Below are 25227 nucleotides of genomic sequence, written 5' to 3'. Positions count from 1 at the left end.
TCACACAGGGCCATGATGGTTTGGATTTTTTTTCACCTTTAATAATAAACACCTTCATTTACAAATTGCATTTTGTGTTTACTTGTGTTGTCCTTGACTATTGTTTAAATTGGTTTGATGTTCCGAAACACTTAAGTGTGACAAACATGCAAAGGAACAGGAAATGAGGAAGGGGGCAAACACGTTTTCACACCACTGTATATCCGTCCATGCAACTCAGTAGACATGTTTTAGGGTCTAGACCAAGAGATGCTCCAAATACCTTGTTTATTTTTCCCACAACTTCCCTCCAGTATTTGGTGCATAACAACATCATTTGGTGCATAACCACATCATATGGATTAAATAACCATTTGAGTCTCTGCATTTTGGACATTAAGCATCCAACCTTCACCCATAGAGAAATCATTTCTGAGGTGTCATATACGCTGTATGAAATAACATCAGGTGCGACACTGATTGTGAAGGTGACAGGGTGTTTAAGGGGCCTATTTTCAAAATATATTTCCATTGTTTGATATGTCTCCCAAATCTTCCTCCCATCCCTTTCTACATGGAATCTCCTTGTTTCCCCTTATCTCCCTGTCACAAATACTGTCATATCTAAAGGAGATCAGCCCCTTAGATGTACCAGCATCAGTTATTTTCCAAAGGATATTAACCTCACTCCCATCCAGTGGTCTCTCTTTAAATTGAATCCTCAGAGCATGTCTAACTTGTAAATATTTAAAGAAGGAATGATTTGGTATGCCATAATCCTCCTTCAATTCCAAGAATGACCTAAATACACCCACCTCTCCCAATCCCTACTCTTCTCTACATTAGATAATTCCTGCAAATGCTTATTGTTCCATAATGATGGGAATTCTGTAAATCCCTGATACCCTAATACTTCTTTAACCACTTTCCATAATTTCTTTAACATTAAAAGGGTAGGTTATTTAATTGAAAAGGAATCAGCCTCCAGGGCCTCTATCAAACTGTCATGACATGCCCAATAACAGCATATCTCTAGTTGTATTCCGACAGGTTATTACATCCTTTTAGATGCTGTAACTGTGATGCCATAGGCCATGGATGCGAAACTGCCAACCCCCCCCCCCCCCCCCCCATCCTTTGGCAGCTGCAGAGTACATAACTGTATTCTTGACTGCTTTTTTTTTCCAGATCAACTCTCTATATATAGTGTTAATCTTCTGGAACCATTGCTTATTTATCCAAATTGGGGAATTATGTAATACATACAGCAGTTTAGGCATCTATGTCATCTTGATTAGGTTGCACCTTCCTGCCACTGATAAGGGTAACTGTCTTCACACCTTACCTTTACACCTAAGTTTTTCCAACAGTGGAACAAAATTGTTTATTATATAGTCTTTGGGGTTTAATGTTATGTATATGCCTAAATATTTGAGCGTGTTGACTATTTCCACATGCAGAAGCTCTGGTGGCAAATCTGCCTTCAGCGGGTCAACCGGAAGCAGCATTGATTTATCCCAATTTATATTTAGGCCTGATATCAACCCAAAACCTATGATTATATCCATTGCTGCCGCCAGGGACCCCTGCATATCCCCCAAGAATAATAACACACCATCAGCATATAATTCTATCTCCACTCCTTGAAATCCCTGTATCCTTGCTAATGTATCCTAATGGTAATAGCCAATGGCTCCATTGCCAAAGGCAAATAACAGGGGTGACAAGGGACACCTATACGGTGAAAAAAATGATTTGGAACACTAATTGTTGATCTTAATTTTTGCTCTGGGCTTTACATATAAAAGTCTAACCCAGTGATGGCGAACCTTGGCACCCCAGATGTTTTGGAACTACATTTCCCATGATGCTCAGCTACACTGCAGAGTGCATGAGCATCATGGTAAATGTAGTTCTAAAACATCTGGAGTGCCAAGGTTCGCCATCACTGGGTTAGACTTTTATATGTAAAGCCCAGAGCAAAAATTAAGAAAGCAGCTAAGTCCCCCACAAGTAATTGCATTCCAGACTGTTGAAGGCCTTGGCTGCATTGGGGGTGTTATCATGTTGTAATACTGCTCTGCGGCCCAGTATCTGAAGTGGGCGTGGGGGCATGCTCTGCTTCAGTTTGTCACAGTACATGTTTGCATTCATGGTTTCCTCAATGAACTGTAGTTTCCGACAGCGCTCATGCAGCCCCAGACCATGACGCTTTCACCACCATGCTTGACTTTAGGCAAGACACAGTTGTCTTTGTAATCCTCACCTAGTTGCCGCCACACGCGCCTGACACCATCTGAGCCAAATAAGTTTATCTTAGTCTCATTAGACCACAGGACATGGTTCCAGTAATCCATGTCCTTAGGCTGCTTGTCTTCAGCAAACTATTTGCAGACTTTCTTGTGCATCATCTTTAGTAGAGTCTTCCTTCTGGGATGACAGCCATGCAGACCAATTTGATATAGTGTGTGGCATATGGTCTCAGCACTGACAGGCTGAGCGCCCCATTCTTCAACCTCTGCAGCAATGCTGGCAGCACTCATATGTCTATTTCCAAAAAACAACCTCTGGATATGATGCTGAGCACATGCACTCAACTCCTTTGGTCGACCATGACGAGGCCTGTTCTGAGTGAAACCTGTCCTGTTAAACTGCTGTATGATCTTGGTTATACAAACTGTACACTTACAAAAAATTTGAGGGGTGTACTCACTTTTATGAGATACTGTATACCAACATACATAAATACCATGATTTTTAAACGTGTTTCCTCTTGATACTCAAGTCTCATTGTAATATTTTTAGTGCAATCGTTTTTCCCTTTCTTATTTCTTTCCCTTCTTCCCTCCCTCCTTAATAAACATATTTCCATACAGCACTCAAATCACATAGTAGTGTTTTTGGTGAAAATCTTATTGCAACACCCTTTCTTCATCCACCCCTGTACCTCACTAAACCTATATGACCAGTATTTGAGTTGTGTATTTCCCATACAATATCTTTTCCCCATCCACACTAAAGAAAAAGAAAAAACGGACTGACAAACAACATATATTTCTACAGCAAACAAAAAAAACACCAAAAAAACAAACAAACCACGTAAGACAAATACAAAAAACAAACACAAAAACAAACAAAAAAAACCACATAAGACAAATACAAAAAATCTCATTCACACCCTTCACCTGGCCCACACTAGGCCCATACCCATACTAAGGGCATTTTAAGTGATCCGTACCAACGACCAAAGCATCCCCTTCTCCTCTATTCCCCTCCCCTGCCAACCAAGGAGGGGAAGACAGAGGGAAAGAAAAGAGGCCTGAGCCAAACCACCCCAAGAGGACGTTCAGCTAGCGTTCTCTCCCTATAGTGCAGCCCCCCCCACCAGGAGAAAAAAAAGGGGGAGTCCATCCATACAAAACTAAGTCCTTGTGCATCATGATTAGTCTCTCATACTCCGCTCTTGATCCTGACGTATCTTCTCTTCATTTTTCTCCAGTCACATAGGCGCCTTCTTTGGAGCATAAAAAAGTGTGATTCCCCTAATCCCACTACCCGTAGCCAAAAAGGATATAGTATAGCATATACAATTTTCAATTGCTGCAATTTTTTCTTGACTTCCAAAAACGTGGCTCTTTTTTCTTGCAATTTAGGAGAAAAATCTGGAAAATAAAATCTTGACCCCCATTATAATATATATCCCTCCTTTCCCTAGCCTTCTGGAGTATAGTCTCTTTATCCTTGAAAAAAGTAGTTTCACCAAAAATTCTCTGGGCTGACTCCCTGGGAGTGGTACTCTATATGGCACTCTGTGTGCCCTCTCAATTGCAAAGAAGGGAGAGAAGATCTCCTTCCCAAAGATTTCCAGCATCTATTTCTCCATAAAGCCTATAGGGTTGGAGCCCTCACACCGCTCAGGTAACCCCAAAATTCTCACATTGTCCCTACACAGTCTGTTCTCCATATCCTCCATTTTAAAGGCGTATGCATCCATTTTAACACTGATTGTCTTCACTTCCTGTTTTAATGGGTTTAGATCATCTTCCACCGAACTCATTCTCCCTTCCAGGGCTGTAGTTCGCTCACAACTTTTCTGTGCGTCATGTCTCAAAAAATGTATCTCTTATCCCTTTAACTTGCTCAGTCATTTCATAAAGAGATGATTTACAAAAATTCACTGCCAGCTCTAGCACCCCCCTCCAGGCCCAGTATTGAATCCTCAATTGTTGATGGTTTTTGGATCCATCTTATGCTGGCCCTGGCATTTTCTTGTTCCTGCCCTCCCCCCTGACTTTTATCTTGTGAGGAAGTTTGAGGATCTTTAACTGGTGTATGGGCATATTTGTCTAGTTTTGCTGCTGCTTGACTTCCTTTATTTTTAACTGTTGCGCTGCGTTTGTGGGTTTATACCCTTCTTACGCAAAACCTCCTCACCCTTCTTCTTTGTCATCTTCTCCCTTTCCAAGGCACCTCTAGTGACTATGATTATATCTCCACTACTACTTTAAATACAGATTGCTTTGGCAAGCTTCCGCAGGGGATTTTTCCAAATCCTTATCAAAAAAGGACAAAAAGGGGGGTGTATATATAAAAGGGACTTTTCTCCTTTCTCCGGTAAAAAAAAAAGAAAGAAATAAGCCCTTAAAGCTTCCAGCTGGTACAGCCCATTTTCAATGCAATACACCTGGCTTTTTACTCACTGCTTTTACTGATGTTGAGATTATCCCACAAACCTGCTAATTGTCACACTGTAAGACTGACTCAATCTGTCCCATCATCCGGCTCCTTGTCAGCCTCACACACTATTTCTTTTTTTTTTAAACTTCTGTTTATTAAAGTTTTCAATTTTATAAGAACATATACAACACAAGTTGGGTCCTGTTAACATAACAGTAGCCTAACCATTGGCCTCACAGGGCCTAACATCCTAGTACTAACATTTTCTACTATCTACCCCCCCCCCCTCTCACCCACCCCCCTGTTTGTCACAACCCAGCCCCCCTGATTCTCGGACTGTTAACTCGGATCCAGGTTCCTGCATCATCCATGGAACGATATCCGTGTGCATACATACCAGCAACCCCTACCGCAATGCTAATATTACTTATAACAATTCGTTACATTGCATACATTCCCCATTTTATCACCTCCCCGCTACCTTCAAGCTGTCTATTACAGGACCGTGTTACCATATCCATCCCTGTCACATTATGTCCCCCGCTCTCCCACTCAGCCCACATTACCATCCATTTCATACCAAGCTCTCCAGACCCTATCAAGTTTCTTCTCATTTCCTCGCACCCTGTATGTTGTTTTATAATACGGTAACATAGAATTGATTAGATGTTTCCAAAAGACAATGTCCGGGGCCTGTTTGTTCTTCCACTTAAGTAGTATGGCCTTTTTACCATAGAATAGCAGGATGGTGATCAGCGTTCGTAACGCCCTGGATGGAACCACCTCCTCCACCAGCCCTAACAAGCAAACCTTCACCGTCAGGGGGATCGGTACCACCACTACTTCCGAGATACACGTAATAACCTCCTGCCAAAACCCCCTAATGTGCGCACAGCTCCAGAATACATGGTCAGCATCGGCTGGAGAGAAAGCACATCTCCAACACTCTGCCGTTGCCAGTCCATATATCCTGGCTATTCTGGCCGGCGTGTAGTAGCTTCTATGTAAGAACTTAAATTGGATTAGACGATCCGTAGCTGATACAAAATGCTGAAAGGGCTGTGTCCAGAGATCATCCCAGTCCTCTGCCTGAATATCGGGGACTTCTACTTCCCATTTGGTCCTGCACTTAGTTACCGCCTTAGGTTGAACTTTTAAAAAGTTCCTTGTACGTTACTGAGAGCGTTTTAGACAGGTCCTCCCGGGACAGCATCGATTCGAGCGTCGAGGGTAGAGATTCCACCCTCAACTCCTCAAATTGAGCTTGATATGCGTGCCGAATTTGAAAAAAATTGAAAAAATATGAGTTAGGCAAATCGTGTCTATTTTGCAGCTGTGAAAACGTTTGCAAGTCCCCTAGGTTTGTAATGTCCCCGAGTGTCTTTATTCCCTTAACCGCCCATAGCATGGGATCGGGTAAACCATAAAAATGCGGGAGCTGGGGACCCGAGATGGCTGCTTGAGAGGAGAGCTCCCGCACCAAGGAGAAGAAAAGCGGCTTCCCCAGAGGACATACGCTAGCAGCAACCATGGGCAGGTCGAATAGAAGCACCTCGACCCCCCGCAACACGAAGGAACCCGTTAAAGACCCCGGGGCACATCTCTGTAACAACATCCCGGAGATGTTTCGCTCCCGCCCGGCAGGCCAACACGTGGAGACACAGGCCTCACAGGCCTCCCAAGACGCGCAGGCCGCATCCCCGGCCTCGCGTAGATACGCCGCGGACCGCTCACCGGAACGTCCTGCAGCCCTGAGTCTCTTAGACCTCCAGCGAGACTTACAGAATGTGGCCCTGGATATTAAACACACCCTGACATCCGCCATTGCTGAGTTGAAAACAGATATCCACGCCATGAATCATCGCCTGGCAGTGGTAGAGGATACCTCCCAGCTACAAGCAGCAGCGATCAGGCAAGTACAGAGGTCTTATGACTTACAACTGCCCCACATATTTGAGCTCCATCGGCAAGTGGAGGACTTAGACAACAGGGGTCGCAGGCATAACCTTAGACTGAGAGGGGTCCCTGAAGGGGTTGATGCAGCCGCCCTGCCACAGACAGTATGCGCCATCTTTAATGATCTGCTGGACCGGCCGGCCGATTCCCCTATAGAAATGGAACGTATCCACCGCGCGCTCAGACCCCCCCCCAGAGACTCTGAACCCCCTAGAGACATTATCTGTTGCATTGTCAACTTTCCACTTAAGGAGGAAATCCTTAGGAAGGCGAGAGAACGAGGTCGCATTCTGTTCAATGGGTCAGAAGTTAAACTCTTTCAAGACCTCTCACAAATAACTCTACAGAACAGACGCACTCTTCGCCCCCTTCTGGACATATTGCGCACGCGCAACATCCAGTATAGATGGAAGTTCCCATTCTGCCTCTCTGCTTCCTCCAGAGGACGCACTGCATTGCTCAGGACCCCGGAAGATTTGCCCTCATTCTGTGAACAAATGGACATACCACTGGTAGACATACCGGACTGGTGTGCCTTTTACTTCCCTACTGAGCCATGGAAGTCAGTGGTTCTTAATGCATCACCTAAGAGTCAAAGACCAAGCTCCAGGCGTCGAAGACTGGATCCCACCTCCCCTGGCGACCGCCAATCCAGAAGAGACCTCTCCTCACGCAGTGCACACCTGGCCGATACCCCAAGAAGGGACCGCCAAGATGCATAAAGCTACTCTGCCACCTTCTTTAGTTCTCCCGCTCACCAACTAAGGACAACGACAATCTTCATTGGCTCCATCTCAACAGAGCACCAGCTCTTGGAGCTGCCCCCTCCCCTCCATTCCTGTCCCCCCCCCCCCTAATTTTTTTTTTTTTTTTTTTTTTTCTCTCCCCTTCCCCCCCCCCCCTTTTTTTTATTTGTTTTTGTTTTTTCTGTTCCTTTTCTCCAGACTCTTTCAGATACGGACAGCAGAGGGGTTTCAACGCCTTCCAAGATCTCCATGCGGAGATGAATCTTCTGCGATCTTCACTTTGGAGTTCCCTACCTACCTGGACCCAGTATCTTGTTCCCGGAACCCGGTTGTAGCTGATTCTCCTAGGCCTTTCGCTGAGGCCGTCCTCTCTACGTGGCTCCAGGTACTGCCCATACTCCTGCATCCACCCGACACGGGCCAGTGACTTTGTTGCTTCCCCCCCCCCTTTTTTCCTTTTTCCCCCCCTTTTTTTTTTTTTTTTTTTTAAGATCCTGTAGTGCATTGAGACTTTACCGCATCCCGCTCTGCTTTCAGGATTATCCTTATGTTGAAGCTGGTATGTTGAGACCCCCTTCATTTGCTTACCACCCCCCTCCCTCCAAAAAAAAAAGAAAAAAAAAAAAATGCGGGAGCTTCCTATTCATCCATAGTGGGGTGGAGGGGGATATACCCGTATAGCTAGGGGCTGCCAAGTTTTGCGCCTTCTCCCATGCCCTAATCGTAGCAGTCATGGTTAACGTGATGGGTAAATCCGAATTGGTCCCCCTAAAAAGTGCCAAACGTAGGCTTTCGTAGGATCCTAAATGAGCGGCTTCCAGTACAGTAGCCGCATCACCTTCGTCAGATATTAGCCACCGGCACGCAAACACCATCTGGCCCGCAAGGTAGTATTTAAACCAATCTGGTACTGCTAGGCCACCCCCGTCCGTTGGCTCCTGTAGGACCTTCAACCCTATCCTAGGTGGTTTTGGTGTCCAGAGAAATGCATTAATAACCCCCTCCAATTGTTTAAAAAAGGACATTGGTATCCAAACCGGCGCATGCTGGAGAAAGTACAGGATTACCGGAAGCAGTTTCATTTTGAGTAAGCTGATCCTGCCCATAAGGGATAGGGGCAGTTTGGTCCAGGCCTGCGTTTTTTGCTTAAGGAGTTCTACTAAGGGAAGTAAGTTAAGGGAGAGATAGTCTCGCACCCGTGGAGTGATCGTCATGCCTAAGTATTTAATAGATTCCACCCATCGAAGTGGCAAGTCTGGATCCATCTTTTCCCTGGCCCTTTCGTCCACTGGTAGGATGGACGACTTAGTCCAGTTCACTCTAAGACCCGAATATATGGCAAATGTATCGAAGATAGCCAACACTGCCTTCAGGGAGTCCTCCGGGTCACTAAGAAATAATAGCATATCATCTGCATAAAGGGCCAATGTTTCTCTAATAGACCCCACTCTAATAGCTTGTACCTCCTCCGCTGACCTGAGTGCGATGGCCAGGGGCTCCATGGCCAGAGCAAAAAGAAAAGGAGATAACGGGCAACCCTGCCTGGTGCCCCTGCCCACCGCAAAAAACTCAGATGTCCATGATCCCATTCTAATGGCCACCTTAGGATTAGTGTACAACATGGCTACCCATTTACAAAACTGTGGCCCAAAACCCATGACCTTTAACACTTTAAGCATATACTCCCAATCAATAGAATCAAATGCTTTTTCTATGTCTATGGACACTACTATTCTACTGTCAGAGTCCGTTGGCGGTAGTTGTAGATGTGTAAAAATTCTCCGTATGTTCGTGTCCGTCGACTTGCCAGGCATGAACCTCGTCTGATCATTATTGACTATCGTCTGAATAACTTTGGCCAGTCTGGTCGCCAGAATTTTCGTGAGGACCTTAAGATCCGTATTTAGGAGAGCTATGGGACGATAAGATGCACACTCCATAGGATCCTTCCCTGGCTTCAACAGTAGGATCATATAAGCCTCCATCATTGAAGGCGGCAGAGAGGATACGTCAAGACAGTGTTGCAGCAGCCAATTAAATCGCGGGGCCAGCAACTCTACATTGGTTTTGTAAAATTCTATGGGAAAACCGTCTGGGCCTGGGGCCTTGTTGGGTGGGAACGAGAAGATAGCTTTCTGAATCTCCTTAAGCGAAATTGTGGAATCAAGGGTCAAGCAGTCCTCCTCCGTCAGTCTTGGGATGGGTAGTCCCCCTAATAGGGAATCCAGAGCTCCAGGGTCATACCTAGGAATGGGCATGTACAGTCTTGAAAAAAAGCCCACAAACTCTTGCATTATTAATGTTGGGTCCGTAGCCAAGTCTCCGGGAACTAGTTCTAATTGTTGGAATGTGTACCAGGGGAGGCTAGTCAGCCACCAACATAGCCAGAAGCTTGCCATTTTTATCCCCTTCAGCAAACACCCTATGAGCATTAATAGTCCATTCAGAGCTAGTCAACTCCTTAATATGGAGAGACAGACGCCTCCTTGCCGCCAGTAGATGCTCAAGCGTGGCCCCTGTCGGGGAACCCGCGTGTGCATCGGTGCTCTCCCTTTTCTGGTGCTTCAGCAGATTGAATTCCTTGTTTTCATTAACCTGAGTCGTTTTTATAACCGATATACATTCACCCCTTGCAACTGCCTTAAAGGCACCCCAGACCATGGGTGGGTCCGTGGAGTCCATGTTCTCTGACCAGTAGTTGTTAAAGGCAGGTTCGAGCTGGGAAAGCACCTGTTCCTTCTGTAGCCAACTGGCAGACAACCTCCATCCCCTCCTCCCGGACCCGGTCAGAAAGGACAGGGTGAGGGAGAGAGGATTATGGTCCGACAGGCCCCCCGGCAAATACTCCACCCTTTCCACACTGTGCATCAATCTACCATTTCCAAAGGCCAAATCAATTCTCGCTGCGGACCCATGTGCGGACGATATGTGAGAATAACATCTGGCCATCGGGTGCTTCCACCTCCACAATTCCGTCAGCCCCACCACTGAAGCCCAATTCACCAGTTCCGTTGAACCTCCCCTACCAGCGTAGCGTTGAAATCCCCCAACACCACCAAGGGTAAATGCAAAAATTCCACCAGGCGGGCAAACATATCATATAATAGTTGAACCTGAAATGGGGGGGGTACATAAACATTGACCAACAGTAACTTCTGCTAACATACTTTCATCACCACCGCCACATACCGTCCCCCCTGATCAGTAATAACCTAATGTACCGTGCATGCAATGGCCTTGCTAATAAGCACCGACACTACCCTCGCAAATGTAGAGTATGTGGAATGTAGAGCTTTCTGAATCCACGGCTTCCGCATAGTCAACACTTTGGCTCCATCTAGATGGGTTTCCTGGAAAAATATTATATGTGGTTTGGATTGTTTCAAATATTGGAAAACCGAGGCCCTTTTAAATTTGTGGTTTAGGCCTCGGACGTTCCAAGACACAATCTTTAATCTATCCACTATCATCCCACAACAGGTTAACATAGATATCGTTTCGTGTATACCTTCCCCTCGCAGTCCGGACTACCGGTACCATGCCAGAATACCTTAACATAAGGAACCATACCCCATTCCCGAGTCTCTGAGCCGTGACAAACCGAAATCCCCCCCCTGCTCTTATACCAGTACCCTGTTTACAACCAAACCAAAGTGTCCTGATATTAAGCTTCCTCCCGTAACTAAAACAGCAAAAACTTGCGGTGAGGTCCAACTGCTGCAATCGAAAGTCTGGCAAAATCTCCTCCGTCATGTCTTCCTCAATCCTAAGCTCCAGGAAGTAAGTAGACAGTTGGAGTGCAGCAAACTCCAGGGCACAGACTCTTGCCAACAGATTTCCGTGAGAACAAGTGAAAAAGGGGAAAAAATAAGAAAAGTGGGTAAAAAACTGAAAGAAAAATGCAGTGGGCTCCATGGCTGCTCCGGGTAAAACCCACCCCCTCCTCAGGAGACCCCATAATACCACAATATGCGCCATGAGCATCCTCCTCCCTTGCAGTGATTATTTCTAGCATCTCCCCAGGAAAAGCGGGAGGCTCCCGCTCCGCTCTACTATCATCTGATGGGGCTCCTCCGCTGGGGGTCCCCCGACACATGTCTGAGACCCAACTGCCGAGTGGCGGAAAAACTCACAATGCTTCAGGAGTTTCGTCCTTGTCTGGGACAACTTTCACAGAACTGTGCAACAGGCACAACATACTGCAGCAGACTTGTGGGTTAGCATCCTCGCGCTCAATGTCCCGTGCCTTTAGGCCAATTCTTTGTCCATCCAGTCACAGGCCTCTGCAGGATTGTCAAAAAATTTCACACTGCTTTTGTATTGAATTCTGAGTCTGCTCGGGTACAATATGCTGTATTGAATCTCCTTTGCACGGAGCCTCTTGCGGACATCAGTAAAAGAGCGGCGTTGTTGTGGCGTGGCGGCTGAAAAATCAGGGAAGAGCATCAACTTGGAGTTTTCATAAAGCAGCTTTTGTGTTCTTCTAGACTTGGCCAGGATCATGTCCCTATCCCTGTAGTTCAGGAATCTTACAAGAAAAGGTCTTGGGAATGCACCCGGCGGTCTCCTGCCCGTTGGGACCCTGTGTGCCCTTTCCACCACATAGGTGGGGGGTAAATCTTCCAGAGAGAATAATTTTTTGAACAGAGCCTCTGCAAACTCCACCGGCTTATCCCCTTCTGATCCTTCTGGCAGGCCCACCACCCTGATATTGTTTCTCCTTTGACGGTCTTCGGCGTCATCTGCTCTGCACTGGAGGGACCGTACCATATTGCGGAGTTCAGCGATTTGTGCTTCCTGTGTATGTGTGGTGTCCTCAACTCCAGACACCCAGTCTTCCACCGTGGTGAGTCTGCCCCGAATCTTATCTAGATCGTGCCTTATCAGGGTACATTCCGATGACAAGTGATCAATGCGCCCCATCAGCTCAGACTTGCTAGCATTTATGGCTTCCAATATAGGCTGCGTGATCGCCTCTGTGTCCACCGCCACAGGATGGCCCTCAGCCCCCTCACCATCTGCACCCAGCTCCGCCGCATTATCATGCTGCTCCATCCCGTCCCACGGCCACGCTGCACGCTGCTCAGCCCTCTGTGAAGACAAGATGGTGGGGGCGGGACTTCCGTCCGTACCCTTCGTGGAGCGAGTGCGGCGTTGCTCTTTCTGGGCCTCGCGCTGTTGTTTAGAGGCCAATGAACGCATGTCCCGAGTCTGCTCACCTTCCCCCGGACAATGGTGCCTTTTATTCCTGGCTGGCTGTGCTCCAAGATCGTGGATTCATGCAGGATGTGCGGAGCTGTGGAGAAAAGCTTGCTGCCTCGATCACATCCGGTCACGCCCCCTCTCACACACTATTACTTAACTGGTTCCCGACCGGCGCACGATGATGTACGTCGACAGAATGGCACGGCTGCGCAAATGGGCATACCTGTATGGCCATTTGCCGCCACGCTATCGCGTGTGTGGAGCACACGCCAGCCGCGAGCTCCGTGAGTAGGATCGCAGGTCCCGTGGACTCGATGTAAACTGGGATATCCACGATTATCTAACGGAGCAGAAGAATGGGGAGATGCTAATGTAAACAAGCATCTCCCCGTTCTGCCTAATGACACTGTCACTGATCAGCGCTCCCTGTAATCGGGAGCGCTGATCAGTGATGTGTCACATGTAGCCCCCCACAGTTAAAATCACTCCCTAGGACACACTTAACCTCTACAGTGCCACTTAGTCTTAACCCCTCCACCGCCAGTCACATTTACACAGTAATCAATGCAATTTTAATCGCACTGATCGCTGTATAAATGTGAATGGTCCTAAAAATGTGTCAAAATTGTCCGATGTGTCCACCATAATGTCGCAGTCACGATAAAAATTGCTGCTTGTCGCCATTACTAGTAAAAAAAAAACTATTCTGTAGAAGCTATAAATTTTGCGCAAACCAATCAATAAACACTTATTGTGATTTTTTTTTACCAAAAATATGTAGAAGAATACGTATCGGCTTAAACTAAGGAAAAAAAATTATATTTTTTGGGGGGATATTTATTATAGAATTTTTTTTTAAATAATGCATTTTTTCAAAATTGTCGCTCTTTTTTTGCTTATAGCGCAAAAAATAAAAAACGCAGAGGTGATAAAATATCCCCAAAAGAAATTATGGTGAATTGTGGCTCCTGCGCTAATAACTAAAGTGATTAAATAAAACAAATGCTGCACACACCGTATGAGCCAAAACAAATCTCATATAAAGTGCATAAATAGTAAATATAAATGGTGCTGCGCTTTTACCAAAGAAATATAAAAGAGTTTTTAGGGGTCAAAAAATCGCATCTAACCTCTTATCAAAAAATAGTGCAAAAATTGCATAATACCTCTAATAGTATATGTAAACATATAAATACATGTAAACAATATATATTTATAAAGTGCAAGCATGCAAAAAAGGATAAATATAAAGTGCACAACGTGAATAAATAAATTGCTACTATAAATATAATGTGAAATATTTATCGTGGTGTGTATCCCAATGATTATGAAGGAAACAACAGAGTCATATTCAGTGCAAGAAAATTTAATATGACAAGCAATAAACAGTTCTTGATGGATTGCTGAAGGTGATTCCTCCGTGCCAAACCCAGTGCCACAAAGAACATCCAAATATTCACCAACTAATGTGTGGATTACACAATTACCTTACAGCTGTAAGGCAAACAGCATAAATGGTAACTCCACCATCCAGTTCCTCTAATAGCAACCCACAACGTCCATAATGGCTAGAGGAGGATACTCAGGCCGCGTACACACGCGGGGACTGTTCGCCCAACTTTGTCCATCAAACAGTTTCAACAAACAGTCCGCTCAAAATTAGCATGGACAGACATGGCCACACACGACGAACGAACAGTTTGCTGAAACCGTGCGCGATGACGTGAACGGCACGTACGACGGGACGAAAAATACGACGTCCTATACACTGCATTATAACTTTCGGCGTGTAAATCCTTTCTGAGCATGCGCGGAACTTAGTTTGACGAACAAGCCTACACACAAGGGGACTGTTCGCTGAAACAAAGTTTCAGCGGACAGTTTTTCGGAAATTCCGAAAAACCTTGTTCAGCGGACTGTTCGCTGAAACTGTCCGCTGAAAGCCCACACACGAGCGGACTGTCCGCCGAAACACTGTTCAGCAGACAAAGTTGGGCGAACAGTCCCCGCGTGTGTACGCGGCCTCAGAGAACAAATAGGGAGTGATCCATAGTGTAGTATTTTTTATAAAATAAGCGAATTTATTAAAAATACAAACTAATTACAAATATCAAGGAGACAATTGCACATAAACAGTGCGCAGAGCGGTCCACTCGTGCGTGCTACGTCACTTCGGGTATCCTACGCGTTACGTCATGTGCCTCGTGACTTCAACTGGGATGAATCCCAGTTGAAGTCACGAGGCACGTGATGTAACGTGATGGATGTAACCAATGGATAATCATCTCTCCAGGGTCCAAGCGATGGCTGATCTGATCCAGCGACGGGGGATCTCTCAGTCCAGCGCTGTCCATACATGCATCCGTCTTCTGTCTCCACTGCGGAGACACTGCAGGGATCCCAGTGCTGACGTTTCTTATATTAGGAAGGCGGGGCCACCCTTCACCTGACCCCGCCCCCTCTTACGCTGGTGAACCCGTCCCCTCTGATGTAACGGAAACCTGCGTTACATCAGAGGGGGCGGGGTCACCCATACGTCACTGGGGAACCCCATGGCTTTCCTCACCAGCGTCAGAGGGGGCGGGGTCAGGTGACGGGTGGCCACGCCCTCCTAATATAAGAAACGTCAGCGCTGGGATACCCGCAGTGTCTCCACAGTGGAGACAGAAGACGGATGCATGTATGGACAGCGCTGGACTGAGAGATCCCCCGTCGCTGGATCAGATCAGCCATCGCTGGACCTTGGAGAGATGATCATCTGTCGCTGGATAGCAAGAGTGGATTAGCACCGCTGTAATCTTTTTTTATTTTTAATAGGAAGGAATTTTTCAAAAGTGTGTTTGTCTTATTTAACCATTTCTACACTTTCTTTGTGAAATGCTAGGGGTACTTTTGTACCCCCTTACCATTTCAAACGGGGGGGGCGGGATCTGGGGGTCCCCTTGTTAAAGGGGGCTTCCAGATTCTGATAAGCCCCCCGCCCACAGACCCCCACAACCACCGCTCAGGGTTGTGGGGATGAGGCCCTTCTCCACATCAACATGGGGACATGGTGCTTTGAGGGGTTACAGACCCCCAAAGCATCCTCCCAATGTTGAGGGCATGTGGCCTGGTATGGTTCAGGAGAGGGGGGGGCGCTCTCTCGTCCCCCCTCTTTTCCTGCAGCCTGCCAGGTTGCATGCTCGCATAAAGGGTCTGGTATGGATTTTTAGGGGGACTCCCACGTAAAACAATTTTTTTAATTTGATGCGGGGTTCCCCTTAATATCCATACCAGACCTGAAGGGTCTGGTATGGATATTTAGGGGGACCCCCGCGTCATTTTTTTTTTTAATTTGACACAGGGTTCCCCTTAATATCCATACCAGACCTTAAGGGCCTGGTAATTGAATTTAGGGGAACCCCCACGCTTTTTTTTTTTATCAATGAATGAATTGTCGGCTAATACAGAGAACACTCATTGAGTGTTCTCTGTATTATGGGAGCCGACAATGGAAAGTGATTTTAAAAGACTTTTTTTCCTTGCGAAATGACACTTTGTGCAGGGACAGTTCTAAGCACGGGAAACATGCCATACTATAGACACCCCCCAGGTACGAAATTTAAAGGAATATTACACTTTTATTGTTTCACTTTAATCATTATTACAATCACTGCTCCTGAAAAAACTGCCGTTTTTAAAACTTTTTTTTGCATTGATCCATGTCCCCTGGGGCAGGACCCAGGTCCCCAAACACTTTTTAGGACAGTAACTTGCATATTAGCCTTTAAAATTAGCACTTTAGATTGTGAACGTTCGAATCCTATAGACTTTAATAGGGTTCTAAAGTTCACACAAAGTTTAGGTCTGTTCACAGGTTCTGGTGCCAACCAAACAGGGGGGTGTTCGGCTCATCCTTACTTGTCATATAACATTTTCTTGCACTGAATATGACACTGTTGTTTCCTTCATAATCATTGGGATACACACCACGATATATATTTCACATTATATTTATAGTAGCAATTTATTTATTTACGTTGTGCACTTTATATTTATCCTTTTTTTGCACGCTTGCACTTTATAAATATACATTGTTTACATGTATTTATATGTTTACATATACTATTAGAGGTATTATGCAATTTTTGCACTATTTTTTGATAAGAGGTTAGATGCGATTTTTTGACCCCTAAAAACTCTTTTATATTTCTTTGGTAAAAGTGCAGCACCATTTATATTTACTACCCCCAAAAGAAAGCTCTATTTGTGGGAAAAAAAAGTTTTGCTTGGGAGCCACGTCGCACAACCGCGCAAATGGCAGTTAAAGCGGCACAGTGCCGAATCGCAAAAAGTGCTCTGGTCTTTGGCCAGCTAAATGGTGCGGGGCTGAAGTGGTTAAGGATGTTGTTATGTTTGGCACAAGTAGTAAATGCTGCTCCCTTAACATATCAACAGTTCAATACAGTCAGCATATCCATATTAAACACAGTCCAGGCTAGCAGGTTGTGAAAGAAAAAAATCAGGGAGAGCAGAGAGCGAGGGAGGAAAAAGGACTTTCACCTTCATCCAGTGTATATGAGATGATGCTCAGAGACACGGCTCACTGCTTTTGGCTCCATGCCAAACATACACGTTGTGGCTGCTGGGGCTGGTCTCAACGATACACTGAACTGCAAGTGGGGCCTCTCACGTCACCACCGCGGCTCCTCGACACAGCTTGCCCAGGCTGGTGGATTTGTGTTGGGGAGTGGAGGAGAGCGAAGCATTAGGGGCTATCTTGGCACAGTCCAATGCCTCTCACACAGACTGATGCTGTATCTATCCATCTCTGCATTGAGAAGCGAGCCACCAAACATCACTGATGGCTAGGTTTTCACAGATCCGAGAGGAGAGCTGCTGATTGTCAGTTAGCGTCTCTCAACTCTGCTTCTCCACAATCATTGGAGCACTGAGCTGTGGAGGGGTGGGAATCGGCCGACTTAAGCTCTCAGCGGCTCGCTGAGACTGCCATCAATCAAGGCAGCTGGCGGATCCAGACTTGGGAAGTGGGGATGACACGCTGCCTCGACTGAGGGCAGTGATGTCAGCGGAGAGCGGACTTCAGACCAATCTCCATGGACGACATCAATTCTTATGAAACACGTAGGGAGAAGTGACATTCTGACATCCCCGTGTTCACACAGATCCCAGAGTGATGGGCTGCATTGGAGAGCTGGCCGGCTTGATTTTTATGCTTTGTATATTCTACCTAACTGTAAATGCAATAATTTTTTACCTATACACTATGGAAGCCTTTATTTCTTTATAGGGATCATGTGGCAATAAGTCCTTTTGAGTGGTGCAATCCAGGAAGACGTTGTGACCATTGCTGTGTTTACCAAAGGCCCGGGCTGGGTATAAAGCCAAAAGTGCTTGTGATTTCCCGTGATAGGAGATCATTGGAAGTCGGTAAGCAGCAGTGTGTTTTGCGGTGGAAGTCATCTTTCTCCTATCATATTCTTTATGTGCATCGTTTGTTAGTTTACATAGATTTTTCATCTTACATTGGATGGACTTTATTTATGATATTAATTTTCCAATTTTTTCGCTATATCGATGTATCAAGGATTTAGGAGATTAGCGCAACTTAATTATTGAAAGGCATATGTTCTGTGTATCTCTCACAAGAAGTTGCAGCTTGGTTCCACATTTTCACTAGCTTTTTGATAGTGCTGGAGTTTTTTTTTTGTTAGCTATATAAGAAATGTCAGGCGGAGGAGCAGGCAGTCAGCGGGAGAATTCATTGAGGCCAGATCTACTTCGGTGGACATTTTTTTTTATAAAGGAATTATCAAAAACTTGTGTTGTGTCTTTATTCAATTTTTACACTTTTTAGGTGAAGGGGTAGAGGTACTATGTACCCCATACTCATTTACATAGAGGGGCCAAGATCTGGGATTCCGATAAGCCCCCCACAACTACCAACCAGGGTTATGGGGAAGAGGCCCTTGTTCCCATCAACATGGGGACAAGGTGTTTTTGGGCAGAGCCCCCCATATTGAGGGCATGTGGCCTGGTATGGTTATGGGGGTGCTCACTTGCCCCCCCTTTCCTGTCCTGCCAAGCTGTATCCTTGGAATAAGGGTCTGGTATGGATTGGGGGGGGGGCTACACAGTTTTTTGCTAAATTTTCTTTTTGCCAGCATTCTTTTGATTACATTTCAGCTCTCAACGGGAATGCCCGCCGATGAGTCATTGGTTGTCAAGGACACGGGGGGCCAGCGTCCCGGCCCACTCCTTAACAACCAGCTACTTTTCACACAGACTTTGATCAGTAGATCATTTATCAGTTGATCTGAATCGTTCCAAAAGTGTTTCGGAATTTGTACTATAACAAATCTACCTGAGAAGAGACAAATTTTTCTGCACATGTCTACTAAATTGTGGTATAGTAGATGTGGAGGACCCAATCAGAACTTTCAGAACATTACCAATGAAAAATAAACCAATGTGTATTATCCTACTCTCCCTCAACTATTGTTCTCCAAAATAATAAGTGTTAACAGATGGCTGCAAACCAAATTATTGTGTTCCCACAACTGCCGTGTAAAAAAAAAAAAAAGTATGTGTGTCGGCTGCGCCTATCATCACCCAATCAACAATTCAACCTTCATTATAGTGAACAAAAAGATACAATGAAATCATAATTACATCATTCTGTGGCATAACTCCTTCATATGTTGAAAACCAAGGTTCATACGTCAATGCAAATAAAATAAAATTTCAATAAAAAGTCATATGAAATGCAGTTAATATGCAACAGAATGTTCTTTCATTCAGATAATAATTCTTCTGAGTGTGCCAATATTCTTTTAACAATCACCCTTTGTGATTCTTTGTAACATTTATGTGCGGCTCCTTCCACCACCTTTCACAACTGCGCTCAGTTTTAGAAACACCTTCCCCGACTGGGGTATACACTGGAGATCAAAATTAGAGGACAACCTACAATTTCTTGAATTTCAAGGTCACTGCTTAGTTCTATTTTAAATGATCTAAACGGGAGTAAAGAGCACTTTTGTGAAGCAAATTTCATGAGTTACATATATTTTGAAGCACAGAATAAACAACTTCAATGAGATTTGAAAAAGAACATTGATCAAAATTAGAGAACACTTTCAGATACAGTCTACTTATTGGTGTTTATCTGGCCTTGTGCTAATTTCTTTAATTAACTGCCAAACCCTATTTAACTGACAGCCTAACGTTCCAGTTTTCATCTCCGGCAGCAGGTTGTCCAGATGAAGGCCAAAGGGATGACTCTTTCAGCCATAGCAAGAGAAGTTTGTCATTCCAAATCTATCATTTCTAGAATATTGCATCTTTACAATGTCATAAACTCATTCATGTCCCCCAAGAAGGCTGGTTGTCCACGATAGACAAATGCAAGAAAGGACAGGATAATGCGGAGAATCTCAGTGGGCTATCGGTTCAACACTGCAGCTGCGATTGCTGAACAGAGTAATGCCGCATACACATGACCAGACTTTCCGGCAGATTATCTTCCCGACTGACTTTCGGCGGAGTTCCGACGGACTTTCCGAACCAACGGATTTGGCCACACACAATCACACCAAAGTCCGACGGATTCGAACGTGATGACGTACGAGTGGACTAGTGGACTAGAATAAGGAGGTTCATAGCCAGTAGCCAATAGCTGCCCTAGCATCGGTTTTCATCCGTCGGACTAGCATACAGAAGAATGGATTTTTCGACCGGACTCGAGTCCGTCAGAAAGATTTGAAACATGTTTTAAATTTAAAGTCCGTTTGATTTTTATACAGCAAAGGTCCGATGAAGCCCACACACAATCGAATTTTCCGGCGGATTAGTTCCGTCTGACCTTTGCTGTCGAAAAGTCCAGTCGTGTGTACGCGGCATAAGGATCCGTCTCATCATAGTCTTTACATTTTAAGAGAATTTAGGCTGAAAGCCCACTCTGCAGTGACCAAACCTCTCATTAGCTTAAAGAATCAAAAGGCTACACCAAACTTTGCTGAAGAGCGTGTTGTGTGGACAGAGGAGAACTGGTCCAAAGTTCACTTTAGTATTGAAAGCTTAAGTTTAATTTATTTGGGTCTGATGGGAAACATTATGTTGCTCATCAAACTGGGGAAAGACTGAACCCAAAGTGTGTAAAGAAGTCAGTGAAAGGTGGAGGGGGAAGCGTCATGGTTTGGAGGATGTTTTCTGCAGCAGGAATTGGGCCTCTAAGCCCTTGTACACACGGTCGGAGATTCCGACAACCAAATCCGTCAGAGTAATTCCAACGGATTAATTCCGGAAGAGGTCCAGAAGTGATGTTGCATACACACGGTCGGACTAAGTTGTCGGAAAATCCGATTGTACATGACGTGATGACGTTATTTCGTTATGACGGGACTACGTTCAGGCTAGTAGCCAATAGCTTTGGTCTAGGAATTTGATCTGAGCATGAGTGGCACTTTGTCCGTCGGAGTAGGCTACACATGATTGGAGTATGTCCGATCAGAGCATTTTGGCGGAAAATTTTACCGGCAAGTTGGAAAAGTTGGTCCGTCGGATATTCCTGGCGGAAACAGTCCGATGCAGACCACACACAGTCGGAATATCCGTCAAAACGGTCCGATAGGACACATTCCATTGGAATCTCCGACCGTGTGTACAAGGGCTTATACAGCTACATCACAGAGCGAATGCAAATGTTTCAGAACCTTTTTCAACAACATGCAGTTCCTTCCCTGCGTTCATCACCCAATCAGTCAACAATTTTCATGCGTGGGTAAAGCAGTTCCTTGAACTGAAAACATTGAAATAATGAAATGGCCAGCCCAGAGTCCTGATCTAAACCCAATGGAAAACTTTTGGAAGATCCTTGGTGACAAAATTATGGCAAAGAAACCCACTACAGTCACCGAACTATGGAAGAGACTGGAAGTAGAATGGACCAAAATCACACCAGAGCAGTGTGAGAGACTAGGGATATCCCGTGGCCTCAGATGTGCTGAAGTCATTCAAAGCAAGGGCCTGTACACTTCATACTAATTGTTGATTGTTGTAACCTTCAGAAATTTTAGTTGTAAGCTTTCTCCATGCTAAAGTCATTGCTGTTCTCTAATTTTCATCATTGTGTTTTCTATAAAATAAAGTTTTTTTTCTTTAAGTGCCTTGGTTATTTTGAAAAACGCTGTTCTATTAGCATGGTATAGCCACAACAAAAATTCCATCAAATGTTGAGCAATGAAGATTACATTATTTTTGAACAAAATCAAGTGTTCATAAAGTGTTCTCTAAGTGCTCATGGACACGGACGTTTTAAAAAACTGGCTGCAAAGCTAGCGCTGACACCTGGAAAAATCGGTGTTAAAAACGCAATTTTAACCACGTTTTGCATTGGCGTTTTTGCTTTTTTTTTAGCGTTAGCGTTAAGTAGCGTTTTTTAAAGAAACACATCTCTTGGCTATAGCACTCCCAAATTTCCCCACAATGCCACAGAAAACAAAGAAAATATGTTACGCGTTTATGCGCGTTTTTGCACGATTCGCTTTTTACAGCTCTACCTCCGCGCCACGGAACGCACTGGTCCTGGGGTTTTTTTACAGCTTAAAAACGCCTATGCCATTTGCAGCTCAAAAATGCCTAGGTGGGCATGAAGCCATAGACTGACATGGACCGTCCGTGTGCATGAGGCCTAATTTTGATCTCCAGTGTATTTCCAGGCTGCTCAGCTTGGCCCTGTTGGATGACTTACATAGGCACATTTTCTCTGTTTTCAATGTAAGTGGATGTTATTTTAATAAACATGGAACCTTTTAAATATTACACTATTGAAGCCCATTTATTTTACTGAGGTTTATGGAGGAGGAGAGAGGAGTACAACTTAGAAGCTTATACGAGGTTTACCCATTAAAGTGCAATCCAGTGAGTCAAAGGAGGTCAGAGGGAGAATTGCCAGCTGAGCAGCCTGGATATATACCCAAGTCGGGGAAAGTGTTTCTAGACCTGAAAACAGGCGAGCACAGTGGTTAAAGGTGGTGGGAGGCACCACACATAAATGCTACGTTAGACTCACAAAGGGTGATTGTTAAAAGAAGATTGGCACAAAAAAGCATGCTTGGAAGGATTATTATCTGAATGAAAGAACATGTTGTTGCATATGACCTGCGTTTTCACATATGAATATTTATAGACTTTTTATTTTATTTGTATTCATGTATGAACCTTGGATTTCATCATATGAAGGAGTTATGTCATGGAATGATTTAATTATGATTTAATTATATTGTTTTGTGCACTACAATGAAGCTTGAATTGTTAATTGGGTGATGATAGGCGCAGCCAACACACATACTTTTATTAAAGTGCTTGTAAACTCTTTACGTGCTGTTGCTTCAATAACATTGGGACAAGATGCTTTGGGGTGGGGGGGGGCGCAGAGTTGTCCTTGTCTCAAAGCACCCCCCCCCCCCTTGTTAAGGGCATGTGGTCTGGTATGGTTCAGGAGGGGGCACTCGCTCGTCCACTCCCTATTCTAACCTCCAGGCTGCATGCTTGGATAAGGGTCTAGTATGGATTTTGAGGGAAGCCCACGCCAATTATTTTTTTACATTTTGGTGTGGGGTTTCCCTTAAAATCCATACCAGACCTGAGCTGAGAGCCAGAACGGGGATCTGTCAATGTAAACAGACAGAGATCCCCATTCTGAAAGGCAAGTAGAGAAATATCTGCTGATCCCAGTGATCAGGAACAGTAGTCTCTATCTCCTCCTCTAATCACTACACTGCCCCCACAGTTAGAAACACCTCCCAGGGAACACACCTAACCCCTTCCCTGCCAATGGCATTTATACAGTAATTAGTGGCTATTTTTAGCTCTGATCGCTGTATAAATGTCAATGGTCCCAAAAAAGTGACAAAGGGGTCCGATCTGTCCGCTGCCATGTCGCAGTCCCACTAAAAATCGCAGATCGCCACCATTACTAGTAAAAAATAAATAAATAATAAAAATGCCATAAATCTATCACCTGTTTTGTAGACGCTTTTGTGCAAACCAATCCATATACGCTTATTGAGATTTTTTTTTTACCAAAAATATGTAGAAGAATACCTATTGGCCTAAACTGATGAAGACATTTTTTTGGATATTTATTATAACAAAAATAAAAAATATTGTTTTTTTTTTCTTTTTAATTGTTGCTTTTTTTTTGTTTATAGTGCAAAAAATAAAAACCATAAAGGTGATCAAATACCAGCAAAAGAAAGCTCTATGTGTGGGGGGAAAAAAGGACATAAGCTTTGCGCACAATTGTCACTTAAAGCGACGCAGTGCTGTATTGCAAATAACAGCCTGGTCCTTAAGGGGGCAAATCCTTCCGGTCCTTAGGTGGTTATAGGAATATTTCATTTTTATTGATTCACTTTAAGCATTATTAAAATTTCTGCTCCTGAAAATTGTTTTAAAAACCTTTCTACATTGATACATATCCCCCAGGGCAGTACCTGGGTCCCCATACACTTTTTATGGCAATAACATGCATATATGCCTTTAAAATGAGGACTTTTGATTTTTCATGTTCGTGTCCCATAGATTTTAATAGGGTTCGCATGTTCGGTAGAACTTTTTGCCTGTTTGCGGTGTTCTAGTGCAAACCGGGGGGTGTTCGGCTCATCCCTAATTGAAACCCAGAATAATATTTGTCAATTCCCAAGAAAACTCAGGCTGTCTTGGATGCCAAAGGTGGTCTAACATCATATTCTGTAATGATTTCATTCTTTTACCTGGTGTTTTCTATTTTTTGTCCAATCCCTGTATGTCTCTGAACTCTCCAGTGGTGAGTCATCCTGCCAAAAATGCACCCCCGTCGTGGTGTCTCTCTTCTGTTGCATTCACCATAGAGTAAATGCAATGAGAAGGAAACACTGTTGTAAGAACTGTGGCAGGGTGGGTTGAGTTGGGAGTGAGCATGCAAAGACCCCTTTTACAATAGGTTGGTTAGTAATGCAAACCACTGGCATCCTTCCAAAGGTTTCGATCTATTTAACCACATGCCAACCGCTGCACGCCATATACGTCGGCACAATGGCAGTGCTGGGCAAATAGTTACATAGTTAGTAAGGTTGAATAAAGACACCAGTCCATCCAGTTCAACCTGAATGAGTGTCTACAATTGTCCTTATCCCTGTACATTGTACATTCTCATCAGTCCCTACCCTCAGGGAGCCCACAATCCAAGGACCCCATTCATACACTAGGGCCAATTTTGGACAGAAGCCAATTAACCTACCTGCATGTCTTTGGAGTGTGGGAGGAAACCGGAGTACCCGGAGGAAACCCACGCAGGCACAGGGAGAACATGCAAACTCCAGGCAGGTAGTGTCATGGTTTGAATTCAAACCAGTGACCCTTTTTACTGCTAGGTGAGAGTGCTACCCACTACACCACTGTGCCGCCATAAAAATGGGCGTACCTGTACGTTCCTTTTAAGAGGCTGGGTCCGTGGGACCGCCGGACTCGATGCCATTACAAATAAATAAAAATAATAATAAAAATACCATAAATCTATCCCCTATTTTGTAGACGCTATAACTTTTGTGCAAACCAAACAATATACGCTTATTGCGATTTTTTTACTAAAAATATGTAGAAGGAATACATATCGGCCTAA

At 44.6% G+C, this 25227-nt stretch overlaps 1 protein-coding gene across 1 annotated transcript in view; it reads right to left on the bottom strand.

Annotated features, from left to right (window-relative positions):
- LOC143935830 (vasoactive intestinal polypeptide receptor-like) overlaps positions 1-25227 on the bottom strand; it is a 228802-nt gene that overhangs the window by 87293 nt on the left and 116282 nt on the right. The gene's annotated exons all lie outside the window — the stretch shown is intronic.

Source organism: Lithobates pipiens, unplaced genomic scaffold (assembly GCF_037356315.1).
Source record: "Lithobates pipiens isolate NorthernLeopardFrog02 unplaced genomic scaffold, aLitPip1_a1.2 Scaffold_28, whole genome shotgun sequence".
In the NCBI taxonomy this organism is placed as follows: Eukaryota; Metazoa; Chordata; class Amphibia; order Anura; family Ranidae; genus Lithobates; species Lithobates pipiens.
The sequence above is the reverse complement of the archived record's forward strand: the minus strand, read 5'-3'. Positions and strand labels throughout refer to the sequence as shown.